Consider the following 16497-nt stretch of genomic DNA (forward strand, 5'->3'; position numbering starts at 1 on the left):
CCACCCCCATACATATCCCCCAGTCTAGCATCAGCAAAGACTGGCCTTTCCTGGCCAGTATGATTTGTTACCACTTATTACATAACGCCGAATCACCACAGCTGCTGTCATTGGCAGGTGGCACCTCTGATGCCTGCCAGCCCTCGACCCCCCAGGCAAATAAGTCCAGCAGGAGTCCACGTTCAGCAGCACAGCTCCCTGTGTGAGACAGCACTGCGCATCCAATGGATGCAACGCTTAGTTCTGGATGGGAGCTAATGCGCCCCCTTACATAACCTGGAACTTGGTTTCTAGATTAGCTCAAGGTTTAGAACTTGAGAATTGAAAACAAGCCCGTTTTGTTTTCAATAATAATGCTTATAAAACTGTTGTTTTGTAATGCTAACGGTCGAACAATTCTCATTAAATGCAAAAACAAGCCAATGAGGCCAAATCTGATGTCAAAATAGGATCCGAAGCCCAACAAGAAATAGGCAGACTCCTGGCTGCACATTTTAGTACAAGCCTTTGAAATGCATTTTTGCCTGTACTCTTTGTTTCAACAGCCTGATACAGTGTTAAAATGATGCTATGGCGCAGCACAGAGGTTATTCTAAATTTACATTATACAAAGTATGTGGCTAATACTTCCTCATGTAAATTCCATTAAACTATCCTCTTTTTTGCAAGTGGCTGCACTCAGTGAAACCAATTGGGGATGAAGTGCAATGAGAATGCACTTGGGGGCTTAGATTTTCGTTACTGTACGAGAATTTCGGTTTTCACTGAAGCTTGTGCACGAACGCAGGCAGCTAGTTGATTGATATATGATGTCATTTTTCATGGCATCAAAAACGAAAGCTAAATTTCAATGAGCATCTTCCTGAAATGTTCCTTCAATTACCCTTCCTAGTACATATGAAGTATACAAACGTTATTAACTCTAGAGTTTAGTGCCTCCATGGGGGGAATAAACCAGATCAACATTGGTACTGCAATCAACAGCACAAACAATGCACAATTCACAGACTCCAGATATATTGCGTGGGACAAACCCACCCTGGAGCTGTTTTATTGACTATTGAGTTGTTAGAGGCTGCTGCCTCACCCAATGAGTAGCAGATACAGCTGTGTAATTATGGCAAAAATTATGTTCCGCCACCGCCCCTTGCGGGGAGTCAGAGAAAGAAAATATATATATATATTCGAAGGGAGAGCCTTAAATTCCTTTCAATATAGCCTATTCTTGTTCTTTTAATAACCAACTACTGTAAGTGGTTTTGGGATACATAGAATAAATACCGTAGAAGGAAACAGGGCCAAACAGATCCAAGAGGACAACGGAATGCACCTTGGTACAGAATTGAGAGATCGTGGCACAAAGGACGAATTAAGTCTTCAGCTTCATCCTGCCCCAATATCAAAGGAGCCAGGAAACAGTAGTACCAGCACAGGGACACAGTAGAAACTACTTTGAGCACAGTATCGCGGAAATATCAACACAGGAGTCTTGCGTCTGGAATCCCTGTCTTAAACAAGTTTTGAATACAAAGAGGAAACCATTATTCACTATAAGACAGAATCTTTCTCTGAACTACACTTCCATGTTAAGGAATCAGAGCTGTGCTGGCTTTTCCTCCATTTGTTTGAAAGAAAGCGACTGCACGAACAGTCCTCAGACAAGTCTCAGAGTAGCAAGTTCAAACTCCAGACCAATCATCATTTCAAATCTGGTATTCTAGGAAATATCAGACATTACTTCAAAATCCTTTACATTGTGATGCATAAAAATGTACCTTTACTACGCGTTGTAATGTACCACAATGTAAAGTACCTTTACAAGTCATTATCAACGTATATTTTTATAGTGCTTTTTTTAAATGATGTATTATACATAATACATTTTTGTAATAGACTTTGTAATAAAATGTATGTATGTGTATCTGTTTATATATATTTACTACAAATTTTGACAAAAGGTGTACACACACACACACACACACATATCCTACTGGTGGTCGCCAGTAGGTAGGTATAGTCAGGACCTAGCTTCTATAGGAAAAGCATTATTTTGTTTTGCTAATAACTTTGGCGCCACTTGACGAATGAAGGACAATGTTTCCCGAGCAGATGTAAGAGCGACCTCTTTTTGAGACAATAGCGCTCCTATACGGCTCATTTGGTTGACTCTGCTTTCAAGGTCAGAATCGACGGCCAAATGGAAACATCCAGCTTCCCATGCAGAGGAGTAAACACAACTTTTTTATAGCAAACCACACGCTCAGTTACCGTAATCATGTAAGCGATGCCTGCTAACATTGCACAACAATCTGCATGATTTCAAATTAAATAACTCACAGTTACAGTAAACTGAACGTTGGTATGATAGCAGGTGTCAGAGTGCCTTTCAAAACTCAGGCCAAATTAGGCGCATCTTGATTACAAGAGCCATGCAATTGTATGCGTCTACAAATGAAGGAGTGATCTGGTGCTATTGTGCAATCCTCGCCATTCAGATAGACTTCTTTTCCCTCCCTCAGGCACCTATATGTAAATGATAATAACCAAGCTTCATGGAGATAAGCGCTGCTCAAAGATTCATATCTGCCTATAGCATAGTATTTCATGCACACCTCAAACTTAAACAGGCTAAAAGTAACTTATGATACCGTGGATAAGCCACACAGCTTAATCGGATCTCCAATGAGTGACCACTTCTAATCATTCTCATAGCGCGCCCTGTGCTCTGATTTGACAGTGAGAGAGTGATCGCACCACAGTTTGTACTGCTAATCATTCTCAGCATACGCTACGAATATGCTTTCACGTTACGCGTCGCATCAAAGCTTCCGTGTGACGTCATGTATGGCTCTCCGTACACTAAGACGCGAATGTTTTTAATTGTTTAAAAACATATGTTTATGTATTTAATGAACATACTAACAGAAGACATTATCTAGGATAATTATGAAAACTTTTTTTTAAGTTCCAATAATCCTATAGTACTTTTAAAAGCAATTACACAAATCCTGGTGGAACGTCATGCGTACTTGCATCGTAAGAGTACCGTAAGCACAGCGTAAGCAGAGCCATGTGACTTTAAAAGAAGAGGATTTGATTGGTTCACAACACTTCCTATTACAACTGTTGAAACTTCCATCCCATTTTAATAATTCTACTTTGACTTTCCAAGAAGAAGCATCTCTTCTGAGAATCTTTTCAAATAGACGAAGTTTACCATAATAATAGCAATGGACTCCTCTTCCAGCCATTCTTCAGAGTAACATTTAATTCCTGAAGAACCTCCAAAAAAGAGGAAAGAAGCTCTAATTTGGCAGTTTTTTACTTTTCCAGAAGGGCAAAAAAAGGTTAATTCTCCAAAAGTAACCTGTAAAATTTTCCAAACTCTTTCAAGGGGTGATCCATCTCAAAAATACTCATTTGGCACAGCAAATATGGAGCGACACGTGAAGAACTTACGCTGCAACATGGAGGTTGAAGGACAACCCACCTGCTACTGCACCAAGCACATCAACTGCTGCACCAGCATTTTCAGCAAGCAGTCCACACCCACAAATTGATCCTGATTTTGCTAAAGTTAAAATTCTATGCATTTATTGCAATAAACTTTTGTGTTATGGGGAACAGTCTATTGACCTGATAAAACGCAGGAAGCAGGAGCATCGCTGTCCTCGATATTAGTTTTTTTTCCCATTCTTTTGTTCCTGTTAAACACTTCAAAGCCCCCCATTATAGAAAAAAAATTCCCCCAGGATTTGGCCACCCCGGGAGGTAATTAAGAATAAAACGGACTTCTACTTTTTTTTTCCTTTTCCCCCGCGTACAAGTACCATACGCGTAACCAGCGTTTTTTTTATTTTAAAAAAAAATAAATGTTGGCGCCTAAAGATCCATGTGGGACCCCCTGAGCAGGCCTAGAGGGTCAACATGTTTCTACCCTGCCCCCTTTCCTTATTTTTCAACTATGTTTTACTGTTTTCTTGTGGCTCGGTACTACCGAGGTACAAGATGGTTGCCAACACTTCCAGGTTTGGAGTGTTGACAGACAGTTGACATCCAATCAGCATGCAGCTTGTGCACGTAATTGTACGGATTTTGGTACGCGTGCCTTACTTCATCTCTAGATATCACTATGATTTTACTTTTGATTTTCTCAGGAACTACTGAAAGGATTTACACCATTTAACAAAAGGCACAATCTGCGAACCGAACTCTACCTCTCTGCCAAATTTGGTGTAATTCTGTTCAGCCGTTCGGGCTGTAGCCCTGGCTAAAGGTCCCTATGGAAAATTGCATGGGGAAAACATGTTTTGGAACCCCCCTTTTTTCTCGGCCCCCACTTGACGAATCACCCCCAAACTTTCAGGGAAGGAGCGAGCGGGAAGGAGCGGAGCAGGCCATTTTCTTGGAGAAAATCGCGAAGATTCATCCACCAGTGTCAAAGTTATTCCAAATAGAATGTTCTGGATTTCCTATGGAAACTAGGTCCTAACTATAACTACCTACCGGCGACCGCCAGTAGGTAATATATATATATATATATGTACACACACAGTAGGTAATATATATATATATACATACACACACACACGTCTTTTTTCTTACTTTTGACCTCTACCCTCCCCTTAACCACAAAAAGTCCTTACCTCCTTTTATCACAACCCACCAAGAGCAGGACTGCAAGAGAGCGCCTAGGGTGAAAAAGGTGACAATCAAAGAGTCACAGTACAGCCAGAGGAGCCACCCTAAGGCAAAGCATCATGATAACCAACACGCCTAAAGTTGACTAAGGGAGGGTGGTGGGACAAAGGAAGTAGCACATATGGTGTCAAAGGGTTGGCGTCAAGGAGATGAACCAGTCTGTGCTGACCACATACAGAAAACGATCTAGGCCAGCAATGTGTTCAGAGAGCACTGCTAAAACAAGGCAAAAGAAACAAATCTGAGGGAACAGAAACCCCAGCTCCCCAGGAGACAAACCAACATGGCAGGTAGGAAGTATCCAGACTACGATAGTCAGAATCTCCTCAGCAAGGACCCGCTGACCACAAGATAAAGATGAAGGGCTGACTGTGGGGCCCAGAACATGGAAAAATGTGGGAACAATGCAGCTAGAGCCTTGCTACCAGAGGGTGGATGCCCACACCAAAGCACTGAGAGCAAGCCACAGGTGAACAGGTGGTGCCATCCCAGATCTGACACAGGAACCAGCTAATCCACACAGAAGCTATCACTGATTCACGGACCACAGAGCAGAGGATGAAATGTCTGCAAACTGATAATCCAAGTGTGGCCACAAGCCACGAGTTGCAAAACCAAGAGAATGACACACCCTGTGCCTGCATGGGATACCCGTAACTACTGATCCGGGAGCCAGAAACCTGAATTACTTGTACACAAAAGATGTGTCCTCTCTTTTCCGAAAGGAAAAACATGCAGCAACTCGGAAAAAAGGAAGAGACTTTCTGACCATGACAGAAAGTTGGAAACAATAGAAAAACATTACGCGTGATCCAAAACCTCAGGGATGCAGAGTACCAGCAACAGTGGGACGTAATCCCCCAAAAGCAAGGGCAAATTCACAAGAGGAGGAATACAGAAGTGGAGCCATCAGGAGCCAAAAATCACTATAATGAGTGCCTCAGCATCAAAGAGAACAAGAACTGTACCTGATGGAAGGAGTTGTTCATCCTTCACAGACCAGCCTGGCGCTCCCTGATCCTGTGAACCCATTTACCTTACAGGGGATTCGTGGGCAGGAAAACTGCACATGCTTTAGTTGCCCAGCTAGTTCCACGACAAAGTAAGGGAAAAACAGACTAAGGCTGATGGTTGCGAAGGAGCCAGGTCTCCACCTCCATGCACCCATGGAAAAGTCCTAAACTGGGAGAAAAAAAGATCAGACATGGGGGATGGCACCAGAGGAACAGAAGTGCACAAAGGGCACAAAACAAAAGGCAAAGAGAGATTGCAGCAGAGGATGCTGAGCAAGACTTCAAGAGTGTAGGAAGTGTGTCAATTAAGCAAAGAAATGCTGTGATCTCTGAGAGAGGAGAGAACTTACACCCAAGTGAGAAAAGCAAACAGTGCATTTCATACTCACAGGGAACGATAAGTGTGAAGTTTCAGAAATTTGTATTGAAGTGCTCTGGATGGATTTGAACCCAGATCCCCAGATACCAAAACCAGAAGTGCAGCTACTGGACACATTTAGGGCGTACTCCCAGGGGAATGGTGGCAACACCAGAGTAAAAAGCATTCTTCAGGTCAACTGCGGGAGGATAAAAGTATGGGTGACAACAGTGGGACAAAAGAAAAAACTGTACTCTTATTTTTAGTACTCAATCAATCAATCAAGAAATTTATATAGCGCGCTACTCACCCGGAGGGTCTCAAGGCGCTTGGGGAAGGGGGGTCTGCTACTGCTCGAACAGCCAGGTCTTGAGTTGCTTCCTGAAGGAGAGGTGGTCTTGGGTCTGACGGAGGTGGATGGGGAGGGAGTTCCATGTCTTGGCTGCCAGGTAGGAGAAGGATCTTCCTCCCATGGTGGCTCTTCGGATGCGTGGAACGGCGGCGAGGGCATGGCTGGTCGATCGAAGCTGGCGGGTGGGAGTGTAGAAGGTCAGGCAGTGGTTGAGGTACCTGGGACCCAGGTGGTGGAGAGCCTTGTGTGCGTGGGTGAGGAGTCGGAACATGATTCTCTGGTTGACGAGGAGCCAGTGCAGGTCTCTCAGGTGTCCAGAGATGTGGCTGTGCCGGGGATGTCCAGAATGAGTCGTGCGGAGGCCTTCTGGATGCGTTGGAGTCTCTTCTGTAGTTTGGCTGTGGTAGCGGTGTAGAGGGTGTTCCCGTAGTCCAGTCGGCTGGTGACAAGTGCCTGGGTGACCGTCTTCCTGGTATCAGTGGGGATCCATCGGAAGATCTTACGGAGCATGCGTAGGATGTTGAAGCATGAAGATGAGACGGCGTTGACTTGTCTGGTCATCGAGAGGGAGGAGTCCAGGATGAAGCCCAGGTTGCGTGCGTGGTCCGTTGGTTTGGGTGCGCTGCCCAGGGCAGGGTGCCACCAGGAGTCGTCCCAGGCAGAGGGGGATGGTCCCAGGATGAGGACTTCCGTCTTGTCTGAGTTGAGTTTCAGGCGGCTGTTCTTCATCCACTCGTACTGGCACTTACCTACAACATAATGTCCCATGTGAAGTAGGGACTCCCGATATAAATGCAGTAACTTACCTGCGATATCCTAACTCTAAAAAGTACTTACCGTGAAGTAATAGTAGTACACCATGCAAGCAGCTGTGGACCTCGGTCGAGACCGAAAGCAGAACCCTCAGATGCATGCAGGGCTAGAGTCGGGGTACCACGCGGGTGGATGGCGTTGCCCCACTTATTTTACTGGGTGGACGCTGTGCCCCCTGCCCAAAAGCTGCACTTTAATTTATGGCGTTCCTTGCCCGCACGGCCGCCCTGTCAATCTCCCAAGCACAAATCAGTTCGATTTTACCACTAAAGATCCTTGCGCGTTTGGTGTATGCGCCTAAGGCCTTTGCTGTGATACTGTGAAGCCCCCTCGCCTCACCTTACCAGAGAGCTCAGGGGAGTCACTACATGAAGAGCAGCGCTGTGTCTCATCCCCACTGATGTGTAGCACGCCCTGTAATGAGAGGTGACTACCTTTTGTGACGTCACTTCCGGTGATACCACTTAACTTTGAGCGTCCCCCCACTTCTTTTTTAGGACTTGTGCTCTGGATGCATGTAATATTGAAGACCAAAAACATTATTTAATCCTCAGAAAGGGACTACTGCAAAGCTGGGTAAAGAGTTTTCAGAGCGTTCAAACATGAGTAGGTAATCTCCACATTAGCAGAACCGTGCATGCAGGGCTTTAAGTGGGCCTGGAAGCTTTTTAAGTATTATGTACAACAATCCATAGTTGCTGCTTATTTATCTAATGCAACAACCATTGAGAAAGCCAATAGTCCTGACTTGTTGTAGGCATGATGTTACTTGTATCATATATCTAGATGCAATGACAGAAACAGCAAAATACAAGTCGGGCGGCACTCTATGCTCAGCACAGATTTTAGATTAAGTGTTTTAAGCCACGCCTGTAATTACGTTGGCCACGCGCCTTCGCAAGACCCTCCAGTTTTTTCATCCCACTGAAAGCCCAGCGTGCATGTCTAGATAGGAACACAACTTTAACCCCTTCAATGCTGATGATGAGCTCAGCTAGTCATCAGCCGCGGGGGGCGTTTGCGGATGACGAGCTGAGCTCGTCATCTAACGCGGCTTTTGCAAAAAAGCCGCGTAGCGCAAAAATCACTGCAGCAGCGATGCGGTTAATAAAGAAGCCCTAAAAACCTGCTGCTGGCCTCGTCGTTCTATGTGAGAGCCCTGACAGAACAAACGCTGAACATGCCTCCCTTTACCAGACTAGTTACCAGGCACAGACCTGCTGCGTCATTCTTAACCCACCACAGCATACACCAGAGCAGAGGCCATGGCACACTTCACTGAAAGGGATACTTAACTGCGCCACACATAACTGTGCAGTAAAATCCGTTCTAAAGTCTGACTTGAGTGCTTGCGATGCTACTGGAATACCTCTAATCGTACTTTGATTTCTCTTGTAACCTGCACACTTGTCACTTTTTCCTCCTGTGCACTGTTTGCTACCTCATGTATTACGTTTGCTCACAATTGTCACTTTTACCTCATGTAACTTAACGTCTGCTTTTGTAATCTGTTCACGTGTAATGTTCTCTTAATGTATCAATTCTGTTCCTATTGTGAAGCGCTCTGACGCCTTCAGTAAAGTCCGCGCTATATAAAAACGCATAAATAAATAAATAAATAAAAATAAATACTGCATGGGGGATAGATACACGGCATGACAACTTTCACAGAGATTTGGGGTACTCATTGTCACCAAAACCATCAGTTAGCGATGAATGAGAATCCAGAACTTTCTCGATAGGAGGCCCAGATATAGCTATCAGCTCAGCCAGCGCGTTTCTGCTGAATCTCCTTTGATTTGCGAAATGGAGACCCGCAGTGGAAGGGCGGAGGGAAGGAATGTAGAATCCGCCCCACTTCTGCTTGGCCACAGGCCACCAGGCCAAGAAGGCCTCGCAAGAGGCAGGCGCCGAATGAATAACCGCACACCGCTCGCTTAATAAAACTTTTCCTCGAAGAACCAATTAATCACTGGGAGCGGGCGGGGCGCAGCGCTCGAGTTCACCAGGGATGACGGAGCAGGAGCCGAGAAGCCCCCGCTCCCTCCGTCAACAATAGCGTGCCAGCAGCACGGTGACCTGTGGACACCTAACTGTTTCTGGTTTATGATGACTGGTAAGCTCTCTAGGCCTTGCCTCGGCAGTGACCTGCACGGACCACTGTTCCTCGGCGGGTGGGCTCTGCACGAGTGCTACACGCGTCAGCAGCAGCCACGGAGTTCACGCACATGCTGGCTGCATGCCCCGCGGCCTAGAGCTGGTGAGTGAGGGCCAGGGCAGGACAGTGGTCTCCGCTTCTGGCCCGTGGTGTGAAAGGAGCGGAAGAGAGAGGTGGGCGCTGGACTGCAGGGACTGACATCCAACACACACTGCTGTTTGGCCATATGGACCCGAAGTGGAAAACCCAGCCCCCCTCGTCACAGTGAGATAAGGAGGAGAGCGTGGGAGAGAAAGACTTAGAGAGCTCTCTCGAGGCACCTCAGGAAGCTGCTCTACTACAACAGGTACGAGGGAAGCACCCACATGTGGGCCGTTCACTGGTGCAAGACTGCACCATGGATCCAGTGGCGTAACGAAACTTGAGGAGGCCCCTCTGCAAAAGTACATGGAGGGGCCTCCTTGCCCCTAAACCAGTCAAGTGCTCTCAGGCCTGGGGCTGCCACCCGCACAGTGTCCCTGGAGTTCAGGGCCCCACATTCTGGGGCTAATTTTAGGCCACTGGTACAGATCACATAACTGCATTTTATGTATATAGCTCTGTGGGTTACTGTTTTTGTCACAGAGAACCTAATGTCATAGACGTTCATGATTAATAATCCTAATATAGAACAGCGACTTATGAACTATCATCAAAGAGGGTGCAAGTGAAGTGCATGGTCTATGTTAGGATGTTATAGATTCTTTTTATCCACGTATTTCCTTCTCTATTCCTAATGTTGCTAAATAGGGTTTGTGTGGGTGGATATACATTCTTATTACTAAAGCCAACCCCAACCAGCGCGTTAAAACAAGTAAAATGCATGTGGGAGAGGGGCTATGGAGAGATGGGGGCACTGTTGGGGGGTGGAAGTGAGCAATCCATTGAGAAGGTGGTCATTGGGGGGCACCAAAATATAATTGGCCCACCGGTTGCCACCATCATTATAGCATCAGCTTGTGTGAGATCAGGTCCGTGCAGCTATAAATGAAGAAAATACACATTCAACTTTGAGAGGTGTAAATAAAGCGGCGGGATTAGCAACTTCCAAACAGAGATGCTAAAGCCAAAGTAGAGCTGTGTGGTCTGAGCCATGCGAGTCCTGCCACCTGGACCTGGGGGAAGCCGGGGCAGGCACGAGACAGACATGCGGGAGGAAAGGGGGCTGCAGGGGAGAGAAAGAAAGGGTTGCACGAGGCAGGGAGGAATGTAAGAAAGATGGGTGACGACAAGAGACTGGGGAAGCAGGAATCAGGGAAAAATGCAGAAATTATATGGGAATCTGCGAAAGATAAAGGAATGGAAGAAAAGTCCGGATTGCAGGAGGGGGCATGGAAATAAATGGATGAGAGAAGGCCGGATATTGAAGGGAAGTCGAAATGCATTAAAAATAAAGTGGGGGAATCAGGCGAGAACTGCAGGAGGGAGTTGGAAGTAGTCACGCGAGAGAGTTGCAGAAAAGCCCAGGAGAGGGAGATATAAAGGAAAGGAGAAAGGAACGCGACAGAGGGAGGGGGACGACGACATGAGATCAAATGAAGAAAATAGAAAAGAGCACCGAATAGCGAGTGCAATGTCGGAGAAAGGGAACGTTTAATGAGGTAGAATGAAGAGCGTGCAAAGTTGATCACACAGTTGAAAAAAAGCCTACTTGAAGAAAAGCTTTGAACTACCTGCCATGGAGAAATCAGCAATAAGGCTGCTTCCTGGCTGTAGGAGGGGGTCAGCAAGGCCTGGCCTGCAGCTTCAGTGGTAGGCTCCAGCGAGCGGCAGAAGACCGGGCAAGCTGAGCCAGGAGCTGGCAATAATTAAATTAAGGCCGCACGGTCCAGCTCATCTGCCTCTAAGTGCGCAAAGTGGCATGCGCAGGAGAATGAGCAGCCACACCCTAACAGTGAAGACTGCGCAGACGCAGCCGAGCACCATTTACTAGGAGGCTGCCGCGAGGTGGAACTACGGCGAGGGTAATGTTAGTTACCTAACTCACATCCCAGACGGATGTATGTAGTGCTAACTGGCTGCTCAGCCACGGAGGGGGCCCCTGGTGGAGTGCCCCCCCCCCCCCGCACTGCGGTGCCTGCGGGACCTGTGTTACGGCACTGCATGGATCATCGTGACCAAGCCTTGCTTCGGGACCCTTGATATCAGTTTGAGAGAGGCACTCAGCATGAACCCCAAAAACCCAGTTTAGGAGAGGATCGTATTCAAATATCCCTGCATGGCTCTCCACGCGTTCTATTTTCAAGTCAAACAGTGGCAATCTCCACCTTTCAAAACTGTACAATCACAGGCACTGCTCTCAATTCTGCAGTTTTGCAAAAATCCTTCACGTTTCTATAATTTGCTGCTGGTCGCCCCATCTCATCTTTCATACTCTTTGAAAACTCTTCTCTTCTCACAGTAACTCTCTCATTCTCCTGGAGCTACTTGAAGCCGAGCTGTGTCTCAGCACCAGGAACCCTCCCTCGGGTATCTGTGCACTCCACATGCTAAAATTAATAAAACTACCCACCTCGTATGTCAAGTCCTTCTCATCATAACTGAGGCAGCCTCTGGGGTACGCAGCAGTAGTTATGGTCCAATATGGTTCAATAATGCCCACTATGAACTCCAGGGCATTTCTGTGATGAAATGGAGCGGGCGGGAGTCAGGCTCTACCAGAAACCCTGCCAGCCATTGATGCATTTCCCAGACCATGAGACCTGGCAACGCTCACAGCATTCAGCACTTGGCTGCAAGTAACTCACGAGGAGAGGATGAGCAGCCTTTCTGGACAGGGGCCATGAGGAGGCTGACAGTTTATGCAGACTGGTCTGATGGATCAGGTGAGCTGCTCAAGCGGTCTCAGGCAGAGTGCTCCAGTAGGAAATAAATGGCCATTCCATAAGCTGCTGATGGGTGACTGTGCCTCAGCACAGGGACACTTCTGTCAAATGTACTTGCATTCATGCCTCTCGTGAGGGGTCAGCAGAGAGGCAGGCATGAGGTACGCTGCTAAATTACTTAATGAATGCCCAGGTAATCCATCCTATTGGCATACACTGCTTTTCAACAGACTTCACCTGCTCCCAGAGGATCAACACCAGACCTTCCAAGGACGCCGATGACATTCTAAACATGCCTTGTGGCATGGAACAGCAGTACAGCCCAATATAAACAGCGTATCAGTCACCATAACAAGGAGAGGGGCTGCCCAGGCCGAGCAACACACCCACCTATCGTAGAAGTGCAAAACACCAGGTTTGAGTTTGAACCCAAAAACACCATCTTCTAGATCATCAAGTGATGATTGATGACTTATCCATTTGTATTTCATCAATTATGCAAATAAATTATCATGAATCATTTATCTTGATAATTTAATGTGAGCATGGTCAGAAGGTTGATTTCATAACACGAACCACAATTGTCAGAATTTAGTTATGCATTTAATACTTACCACAATCTGCTGTCATCGGAGATGTTCTCAAAGCCATGCTTTCTTACTGTCATAGGTCTACAAAAGGCTGCTAAGAAAGAATTGCTCTAAGAGGGAGAAGGGGTGAATGTGAACTGCCCAAAAGCAGCAGAAGGGGATTACAGAGCCCACCATCCACATTTCGGTTGAACTGCGTCACAGCGCCTTACGGAGCAATACTGAAGGTTCGGCCAGGGGCCCAGGAGATGGGACTATCTTTGGAGGTATGGTCAGACTCACGCTTAACACTAGACACACTTATCAACCACCTGCAAAAATATTTTTCATTGAATCTTGATACTGTACCTTTCCCTCATTCAATTAAAACGTGGCTTTTAGTCTCTCTTACCTCACCCTCTTTGCCTGTAACAACCCCATGACACAGTTTACACCTGAAACTAAGTTTAAAGTAGATCTGAAAGAAAGCTGCTTTTGACTTCTTGCTTGTGTAAAGCCTGGGCCCAGCTTGTCGTTAAGCCTGCATTTAGAAACCTACGTCACAACCAGTCATTGGAGAACGTTGGATTATGAACAACTATATCATGATTCAGTAATTGCTATCAGGAATTTAGAACTGGAAGCGGATAAACAGCGATTCTGCAAAATTTCAAAATTTATAGGTGCAAACCTAGCACCATCTTTTCCTTAACAGCCAAAGCACTTCTGGACTGGTAAGTAGTATTATTGTCCTTTGATGCAGTGATGCCACATCACTTAAAAGAGCAAAATTGTATTAACTGCGCAAAAATCCACTTACCCACATTAAGCACTTTTCTTTGCACTATAAAACCTTTTGGAAACGAGGACTTTGAAGCTCCCCATAATAGTTACAATATGAGACATGTCTTTCAACTTTGAAGTGTTAAGTGAAAGTAATATATCGTGTTATGTTGCAATGTTTTGTAAACCACTTACGTTCTGCCAACAAACGACAAGTGCTAAATGCGGCTCTATAGAAATGGCCACATTTAAATCACCCCTCCCGTTCTCAAGCTAAAGCAAAAAACATTGTGCCAGTGTTGGGCGCTAGTTAGTATTGTATCACACTACGAGGATGAACACCTTTTGTTACAATTCCAACAGAAATTGATTTGTAAAGATACTGGGCCAGATAACGGGCGTACAGCAAAGGAAACAAGCATTGACAAAGCCAACAGATTCGCCAATGCAAGATCTATTGGCTCCGTCCATTTTTTAAAGACATGTTGCACAGCAGCATAGGCTTCTGTTCAACATAGCTTAAATAAAAAAAATAATAATATTAATTTTAAAAGCACTATGACGCTGTCAGCCCCTTAAAGAAAAAAAAGATGCTGGCTGTATAATATTTTTTTCCCTTTACTGCTGTGCAATATGTCTAAAACCACACTGACAAAGCCAAATAGCTCTTGCGTATGTTTATTGTGGCAGACAGGAAGGTTGGATGGGGCGGAGGGACTGTGGAGGGTGCAGCAACATAATGGACAGTGGGAGAAGGGTGGGGGCAAGCAACACGCCGGAGGTGCGGCGAAGGTGGGAGCAGCAACTCAACAAACACCAGGAAGCAGGGTCAAGCAAACAGAAAAAAAGTACTAGCAGGAGCGCATGGCCAGTGGAAGAAAATACGATTCAGAAAAGGGGGTGGTGGTGATGAACAGAGTGTCTGAATTAAGCAGACCACTCTTACCCAGTCCAAAGATCAGGGCTTGATCCATCACCGTTATTTATCTCACTGCACCATCCCAACCGGCTTGCTTGAATCCTGATGGTGCAGTGAGAAAGGGACTCATGTCTGAGTATACCCTGCCACACCTATAGTGGCCAAAAACGATTCAGAAAAGGGGGTGGTGATGAACAGAGTGTCTGAATTAAGCAGACCACTCTTACCCAGTCGAAAGATCAGGGCTTGATCCATCACCGTTATTTATCTCACTGCACCATCCCATGGAAGAAAATAGGCTGCACGTGGGAAGCTGTACTTGGTCCATGCTCCATGGGCAGGGACAAACACTTGAAACCTCAGGCGGAAGCAAGAGGTGCTGAAAATAAAAAGCAAGGGAACAAGAGTAAAGTCGAAGCCAACCAATGGTAAGTAATAGTGAGTAATTGGTGGGTTCAAAGCTCATTTTAAGCTTTTCTTTTGCTTATAAAAGATTTCGCTGACAGCGCACGTGCTGTCTTAGGCGGAATAAAAAACAAATTGTGGAATATCTTGAGGAGTAATATGTTTAAACATCAACAACTCAAACTAGTCATTACCTTGACCTGCTATTAGTTTTACTTGCCAGTAACAATTCTCACTCCAATCCTTAAAATTTAGATACTAGAGCCTAGTCAAGAACATTGCCTATAGTTGATGTAATGGTGCGGTGGTAATGGTGCTTTTTGATGTTACATTCGAATGATGACAAAACTGGATGTTCTTGGGTGTATGTAAGAAAAAATATATACAAACGTGGCTGCATCACATTATGGTTAGATTTTGTTAATCAGTGAGGAAGTTACAACCAGCATTACAAAAAAATGGCACACGTTCTAAAAACATAATTCCCTCAACAGAACAGGTCTTCCCGGACTAAGACAGCCCTGCTGCTGACAATTTAGGGTGCTCTGCTAGCCAAGTTTTTAGCTTCAGCAACACAAGGGTGTCCGAAGATGGTGCCACATAGGCAGTTGTACATTTCATGATGTAGAATTAACGTCAATATGCCATGCAAGCCATCATAGATCATTCACAAAAGCCCAAATGCAGATTAGTCTAACAAAAGTTTTTGTCAATATTACCTTGGATGTTTTTATAATTTTTCTGCTGCAAGCAAAATTCGTAACGAAATCACCTGATAGTGGCACATTTGTAAAGAGGTGTTAGCTTGGTATTTATTTATTTTAATTTTAAAGGTTTTATATAGCGCTGGCTAGACCCGGAGGTATCAGAGTGCTTTGCATGAGTATCAGATCATAGTTACAGGTTAAATTGTTACAAAGTTATTAGAGCATGGCAACATAGTTACTTGTAAGGGCGAGATAAACAATAAGCACAAATACGTAAGGGGAAAAACAGGCAAGGGGAGAGATTCAGGGAAGTGGGGTAGGAGCAGGGGAAGTAGACAGATAATGAAGACGGGAAAGAGGAGGGGAGGGTGAGAGACACCGCATGGAGAGAGGAGGGGAAGGGCGATGGGGACACAAACCAGTAGACGAGTCAAAGCAAAGTCCAGTAAGCTGTGATCCCAGGGGAAGTGGTATCACTTCCCTATCTCTGTTGGAAGAGGCTCTCTTTACGCAGTGGACTCTCTCAGAGGGGTCTCTGAGAATCCAAGGCCTACATACTGGATCCTTCCCCAAAAAGGGGAGAGGGAGTGCTTTGGCAAGGGGTGCCATACCATACCTCAGCAGAGTGGCTCCCTTGGCGCAGTGGACTCTCTCAGCGGGTTTGCGGAGACTCCAGAGTATAAATATTGGAACTTTCCCAAACAAGGGGAGAAGGAGTGCTTAGTCAAAGGGCACAAAGGACAGGGGGCTAGGCAGAGTAGCAGGCAAGGGGAGAGATTCGGGGGAGAGGGGATGGGAGCTAGGGAAGTAGACAAAGAGAGAAAGAGTATTAAATGGGAACATATTTAATTAATG

The 16497-nt window shown here is 45.6% G+C and overlaps 1 protein-coding gene across 1 annotated transcript in view; it reads right to left on the minus strand.

The window, feature by feature from the left end:
• NREP (neuronal regeneration related protein) overlaps positions 1-16497 on the minus strand; it is a 104874-nt gene that overhangs the window by 56656 nt on the left and 31721 nt on the right. The window lies entirely within an intron of this gene.

The sequence above is a fragment of the Lissotriton vulgaris genome, chromosome 3_1 (assembly GCF_964263255.1).
Source record: "Lissotriton vulgaris chromosome 3_1, aLisVul1.2, whole genome shotgun sequence".
Lineage (NCBI taxonomy): Eukaryota > Metazoa > Chordata > Amphibia > Caudata > Salamandridae > Lissotriton > Lissotriton vulgaris.